Source organism: Petromyzon marinus, chromosome 7, assembly GCF_048934315.1.
Source record: "Petromyzon marinus isolate PM22_M1 ecotype Great Lakes invasive population chromosome 7, UKy_Petmar_22M1.pri1.0, whole genome shotgun sequence".
Taxonomy (NCBI): Eukaryota; Metazoa; Chordata; class Hyperoartia; order Petromyzontiformes; family Petromyzontidae; genus Petromyzon; species Petromyzon marinus.
Genome location: NC_133673.1, coordinates 17415684 through 17423093, shown reverse-complemented (window position 1 = coordinate 17423093; position 7410 = coordinate 17415684).

The window sequence follows — 7410 nt, the reverse complement described above, 5'->3', positions numbered from 1 at the left end:
AACGTGAACAGCCAACATTTGTATATCGGGTTTATCAGTTTATATATACGGTTAATAGTTTATTTTTATTATAGGGTTGTTAAATGGTAACCAGTCTACTGGCAATTACTTTCATAATCGATTACTGATTCCGAAAGTCAGGAACTGGGAATGGTGTCCAGTGGAATGTTACGACTGCAGAGATTTAAGAGATGTTTCCACTGCCGTGTCGGGAGATGGAATTGAACCGGTAAACTCTGGATTGCTCGTCTAGTTTGGCAACCATCGTGCCACCACTACGGCAGCTATCTTCGTTCCTCAGTTGAGGTGAATGCATTTACCGCTGGACATTTCTGTATGTGCAGTAACTCAGTAACTGGTTTTGTACTCGTCTTTTTTATGTGACTAGCAGTGATGCAAACACAAACATTTTAACAACCCTTTTTACATATCTCCTTTTAAGGCAAAGCTTTCACAATTCTCAGGGCCCAATTAACCCAAAGGCCATATTTTGTAGGCCCTCCTTTAGGCTCTTCGTTCCACATTGAAGTTACAGCTGAGCGAAGGTAGTGCGGCCATCGGAACATATTTGCCTTTGAATTATGACAGCATTTGTGACGTTGCCACAGCTAATGCTCAAAATAAAATTAGTGTAGTGATTTAATGATTAGTTTCATATAGACATAAATATAATGTTTGATGACTACATACACATTTTTGAAACATGGAATCGTTTCTTAGGCCCTTCCTTCCTATCATAACCTTAGTCTGGCCCTGACAATGCCCCACAACTTATGAACGATTTGAATATAAGCGCTCCCTGAGCCACTCTAGTCTCTTGCTCACCGGTGGTTCGTCACCTCATCACCCTTCTGTCACTACTATGGTTATTGATCCTGTGATCTTCACCGACTGAATCATCCACCTGTGTTGCAGGTGTGTGCTCCACCAGTCACTGTGTTTCCTCTCATCCAGTGTTCAACCATTAAACTGCATGTCATAACTCAATCGATCACTCAATCACCCACCAACCACACTGCAGGCCACAACAAGACAACAACACCCACCATTCGCCACGAAGTGCCGATGACGTCACCATGGCATCTGTGCCAGGCCAGGTGCACTTTGACACCATTTGAAGTGTCGAAGGCTCGCTCACAGGAGGTCATGGAATAGACCTAGGTGCCATGAGTTGACTGAGATGACTGGTTGATGCACCAGCTTTGCCCTCTTGTGCCAATTTGCTGCATTTTAGCCACCCGGCACTCCACTCGTTGTTGTGAGCGTTGCTCCTCTGCTCTCCATTGTTGTTGGAGGGCGACTGCCTCCAACTGCCCAAGTAGCATCCTCCACGAGCCTTCTACATAGAGGCTGATCTTGACACCGCTGGTACCAGTCTTTGGCAAGTCCACTCAGCTCCACAAGCTCCGGCACCACATCACTCCATATCTCTTACAGCCCCTGTCGTGCTCACTTATCCCCCTCTATCTCGCCTGGGTGGGCATGCGGGCTACATTGTACAACCCAGCCAACACAGCCTTGCCTGCCGAAGGAACTTTGATGGGAATGTGTCCAGATCTTTCAAGGATTTGTGAGCTCACACAATCCTGCCTGCTTAAACCCAGGATGGATCGTAGGCAGGCCAGCCTGAATGTTTCTAACCTGCGTAGATGTTCCAATAGACAAGGCACCTACTCACCCACCCACTCACCACACTGCAGGTCACATCACTTCTCCTTCTGCCTCTTCCCTTGCACTGCTATACCTTGGAATTCCCTCCCTACTGAATAAACTGGAACTCCTATCTCTTGCAAATTTGATGGTGTTGTTTGTTGCTGACCACTTGATGTTTTGGGCCTTTGGAGTTTTGCTCAGCAACTGATATTAAAATAAGTAAAATATATATAGTAAATTTCACATGAAGGCTTTTACGACCGATATTACGATATAGTAACTCTTAAAAAATACATCATAGTATTTTAAGATATCAACTACTAATTATATTTTGATTTAAAGCTGTCGTGACTGCAGTAATTCATATTCTTAGCTCTTTCGGTAAAGTCACGTTGAAGGGAAACAATAAAATAATAAAATATATATAAAACAATACAAATTCTCACGACGTTTCGACCATAACACAAACGGTCGTCATCAGGTGTGAAAAGCAACGGCAAGAAACATTTGAAAGAAGTGGTGGTTTGCATTTATTTATTTGTGGTAGTAGTTACATTGGAGAAACCAAACGACATGTCTCGGACCACATTCGTGAACACAAAGCAGACCTTAAACACGGTAGGACCAACACCTCGGCCGTGGCAGATCATTGTTATAATTCAGTAGGCTCACATGACATTGACTTCTCCAAGACAGAGGTTCTTTGTAAGCCATCTGGCTACCATGAGAGATTCGCTCATGAGGCTATCCACATATACAAGCACAGAGACAATTTCAACCGAGAAGATGGATTCTGGCTTAGCAATCATTGGAAGGATTTGATAAACCATTTCAGGTCTTAATTGATTGTTCACGCTTACGGTGGCTTTCAGACAGCATACATTAATTTTTCGTCTCCCCCCTCCTCTTTTCAGAACATATATGGACTTTTCCTTCTAAATAAACTGTCAAATCGCTGCTCGTGGCGCAAACGTTTTTTTATAAATACACCGTTTTTAAATAAATAAATGCAAACCACCACTTCTTTCAAATGTTTCTTGCCGTTGCTTTTCACACCTGATGACGACCGTTTGTGTTATGGTCGAAACGTGAGAATTTGTATTGTTTTATATATATTTTATTATTTTATTGTTTCCCGTCAACGTGACTTTACCGAAAGAGCTAAGAATACTGTAATTATGTTACACGTAACATCCCTTTTAAAAAGACGTATTCACGTGTGATTTAAAACTGTACAGGATTTTAGTTGGGTGAGAGTATCCCAGGTGAAGAAACAGGAGCTTAGTTGGGCGAGAGAGCATGAGTCATTCCGTGCCTTTGGGGTTAAAAGCAGAACCTCGCGGTTTACTAACGCGCTCGGAAGCAATGTCGCGAGGCGAGCATCGGGGGATGTGTGGGTATGTTTTTTTTACGTGAACCTTCTGTAAGCTGTAATGGGAACGCTGTGTCGCAGTATGGCATGGTCGATCCTCGGTGGCAAAGGGGCTGCACCTAAGTCCACAAATGTAAGTAACTTCCCCAGGTTATTGATGAAGTAATCGACTATCCAGAGAAGGTACTTTGTTATCATCTGAGCAGAATCATTGGCAGCCAGAAGTCCTGACCCCCGACTGAGACCACCCACTCCAGGTGCCCCGGCTCCATCTGTACGGGTTACCCCCCTCGCATGCGTCGGTTTTCCTCTCGGTGCACCCGCATGTATTATCATGAATCGAGTTGGCCATACATGACAATATATAGGGCCACAAAGCCTGGACATTTGTTTGCAACGCCGGTTTTGACTGCCATCCCGATCGTCTGTTTTCCCGCACGTCCTTGCGATAACTGGACGCATTACAAATTTGTACATTAAAAGTTTTAATTTACGCGACTTGGTTTTCAAACCACAGAACTCCTCGACAGAATAGTCGACAGTTTTAAGTGAGAGGCAGCTGGCGTTTGCTCAGAGATGCTGGCAATTAAAGTGGAGAGAGAACATTGGAAAGAGGAACTCAATTTTCGTAATTCTAAACGATGTCACGGGGCTACTGCCTGGAAAGGGGATTTTTTTTATATATATGGTATAGAAATCTTTAAACTGGTTGGTTCGGTGAGATGGAACATCTCACTTGCGAGTCCAGCGTGTCCGTGTACTGTACACGCAGTTTAAATCTCTTAACATGCACAGAACGCAACAAGTAAGGTTGAGCTGTAAGTCAAAGCTACTTCCTGTTCACATGACCATTGAGGCTCTGCTCATCTCCCGTTTACAGCTCCTTGCCAATGGTGGAAGTTCCACGTTCCCATCGTGGTGGTGTTTAGTTTGTTGTCCTTCCCCTGCAGCTCTGATTCGCACGGTTGGCTACGGTACGGTGCGAAAGAAGTTCAACATACATACTAATATATTTGTATGGCAAACCATTGCTGACTTCTCCACAAAGTGATGGGCTAACTCAACCAACTTCCAACTTATTATGAACTGCTGATTTTAGTGAATGGAAATGTTACTCTAGTTTTCTGTAACCGTGGGATTCTAATGTCAAACAATGTTGCAAAATAGTTTGTGATGGCGATGTGAGTTGGAGAAAGGGGAGAGACTGAGACTTTGAGTAATGCCACGTGTAAAACATAGCTGGCCTTTATGTGTCAGACCTGTAATGTGTTGGGAGAGGCGAAGGTAATCCAATAATTGCACGGAATTGCTCGGCACTGGGTTAGGCTCAGTCAACATGGGTGTCAAATCGTTGGTGGTTCCTGTTTCCAATATTTCGGGACCAAATAGACCAGAGTGAACCCTCAAAACATGTATACACCACGCACCACGCTTGTGTCGCTACCACCACCATGGTGACTTCCCATGAACCTCACTCGTTAATCCACTCACCCACCCACTCACTCACCCAGCACTCAACCCCCATCCTGCAGGTCACTACAAAACAAAAAGTCCCCCGTACAGCCGTAACAAACTTTTGGGGCAAGTGCTATTAACGAGCACCTATGATAGGACCTTCCGTGTTACAACTGTGATTAGTGCTGCTTGTTGCTAGTCACTTGGGGACTTTGTGCCTGTGCTCAGCAACTGTGTTGAAAACGCCCCAATATTTTTTTCTAATCTGTAAACGACTGTACTCATCAGTAACCAATGCCAGAAATCCTCAGATTAGTCATTACCCAGCTGTGTTTGAGTAACGAACGCAATCTGAATGGCGGAGCAGTACGCGGGTGTTCTTATCCAAGTGAGTATTGACGCGGTGCCCATCAGTTTACAGCCCTGATCCAAAAGGGGACATTCCACGTTTCTTTGGCAGGGGCGAGTCTATCCATAGGACAACCACTGTTGACTTCCCCACAAAGCGGTACTAATTTTTGGTGACCCCGGAGGGATTTGAATTCGCAACTTTCCTATTGTGGGCCGCTTTCTCTTCTGCCGAGCCACGACGTTGTTGCGCAATGGGCAGTACAGGTAGTCCCCGACTTACGATGGAGATGCGTTTCGACGACCCCATCGTAAGTCGAAAATGGCCTAGCCTACCCAAGAGTCTTAAAGAATGGTGATAATTTAGCAAAACAGAGCAATTTACAGTACCATACTGTATAAACTATATACTCTATGTATTTATTAATTACAATACTGTGTTGCAGTCAAATTCAAAGTCAAAAACAAGGTAAATTCTTAGCCTACCTATATGAATTGCAATTTCATAGAAAGTTTTTTTCAGGAAACAATCCTATCTGCTATAAAAACTTTGAACATGCATTGAACGTATGTATCGTATCGTGGTAACCTTAAAATTAAATCGCTAAAGCTATGTATCATACATGCATTGAACGTATCGTAACGTATCATATTCTACTGTACTCACAAAGATTCTGTCCGTCGTCTGCATACTTGAACGATGTTAGGTTGTTGATGGCTACATTAACTTAGTTGTCAGAAGAGGAGGATGGCGATGATAAAGTACAGTATTGTACCTCGTACGCTGCTGCGTTTGCCTGCCGCGCGAAATAAAAAATATTTTATAATTTTGTCATATCGCTATCGCCATCTAAGATCGAAATATCGTAAGTCGGACCATCGTAAGTCGGGGACTACCTTTATATACAATGGTATCTGCAACAGTTCCGCAGACCACGTGCCAAGGCCTGAGGAGCACAGGTCAGGAACCACTCGTAAAACTGCTAAAAAAGACAAAATCATAATTTACATTTTTCAAGTGCCACATTTCATCTGTAGATCCCAATGCGCACCGTGTATGGAAAGCAGGAAAAAAATCAACCAGCTGGACAAACGACCAGAATTAGGTGTGAGTAGAAGCCAGTTTACCCGCTCGCTCACCCACTCAACCTCACCTCCTCGCCCACTCACTCACCCACTCGTTCACCTGCTCACCACTCGCTCCGAACCAGGGTAAACGGCCAGAACCAGATGCGGGTAAAGGCCAGTTTAAAGAGATGAGTCTTTTCATACAGACTTGAATATATTTAACGATTCTGATTGTTAAATTTCGATTTAAAGCTTTCGTGACTGCAAGGATTCATCTTCTTTGGTTCTTTCGGTAAAGTCACGTAGAATGAGAATAAAATAATAAATTGATAAAATAAAATAACACAATAAAATTCTCACGACGTTTCGGCCACAACACAAGCGGCCTTCATCAGGTGAAGGGACGAGACTGTCTGGAGGACAGCGTGGCTTTGTTCGCTCCAGCGCTGTCCTCCAGACAGTCTCGTCCCTTCACCTGAAGGCCACTTGTGTTGTGGCCGAAACGTCGTGAGAATGTTATTGTGTTATTTTATTTTGTCAATTTATTATTTTATTCTCATTCTACGTGACTTTACCGAAAGAACCAAAGAAGATTCTAATTGTCTTATTAGCAAAGGCAAATCGTTGTTCTAAAGCTTGGGAGCTGTACTGGAAGAAGCCCGATTATCCTGCAGAAAATGAGCCTTATCCTCCGAGTAGTCAGAAGAAGGCGATCCGAAGATCTAAGGGACCTCGTTGGAGAATACACATGGATCAGCTGCTGGGGGTCAAGTACCGGCCGTGCGAGTCTCACAACCCCACCAGGACCCTGGGGGGGCCCCCTCTCAGCTCCCTACCGCCCACTGCCATCATCTTTCACCATCCCCTCCCCCCAATGCAAATCAATCACCAGTGATGTCACACTCCTCACCCCCACCATAATTAGTGCAATTGAGGGTCATCATTGTAAATTGGGTGATTAATATAATTAAGGGCTCTTGTTAAACAAGCAAGTTAACACTGTTGGCTTGCGCGGGAGGAGCCGCTCTTGAGTCGGGCCCTGGGACCACCCTGGCCCCGGCTGGAGACTCAACCCTGGGCCCCCACAGCACCCGCTGATAATTGGGCCATTACTCATTAATCGCCGTTAATTAACGGATCACGAGCAATGAGCATGGGACCCCGCCTCGAGCCGCCCGGTCACGATATAAATCCCGGGACACGAGCACCGACCAGCCACAGCATCCGTTCGTTGCCTCTTCCATTCTTCCAGATCCACGTGCGTCTCCAGACCCGGCATGAGGTATGGTTCTGAAGCGCTCTCATCCACATTACGTGTGGCTCTGTGTGTGTGTAAGAGCCTTGAAGCAGTTACAATTGCTCTGCCCGTTTGTGTCGGTGTGGCTTCTGTGAGTGTGTTAGCGTGTATATGTGTCTGCCTGTATCTATCAGTGTGTACCTGTGTGCCTGTTTAAGCGTGGGGAGCGTTAGTGTAGCGGTTCACATGCTAGGCTACGAACCCAGCGACCCGGGTT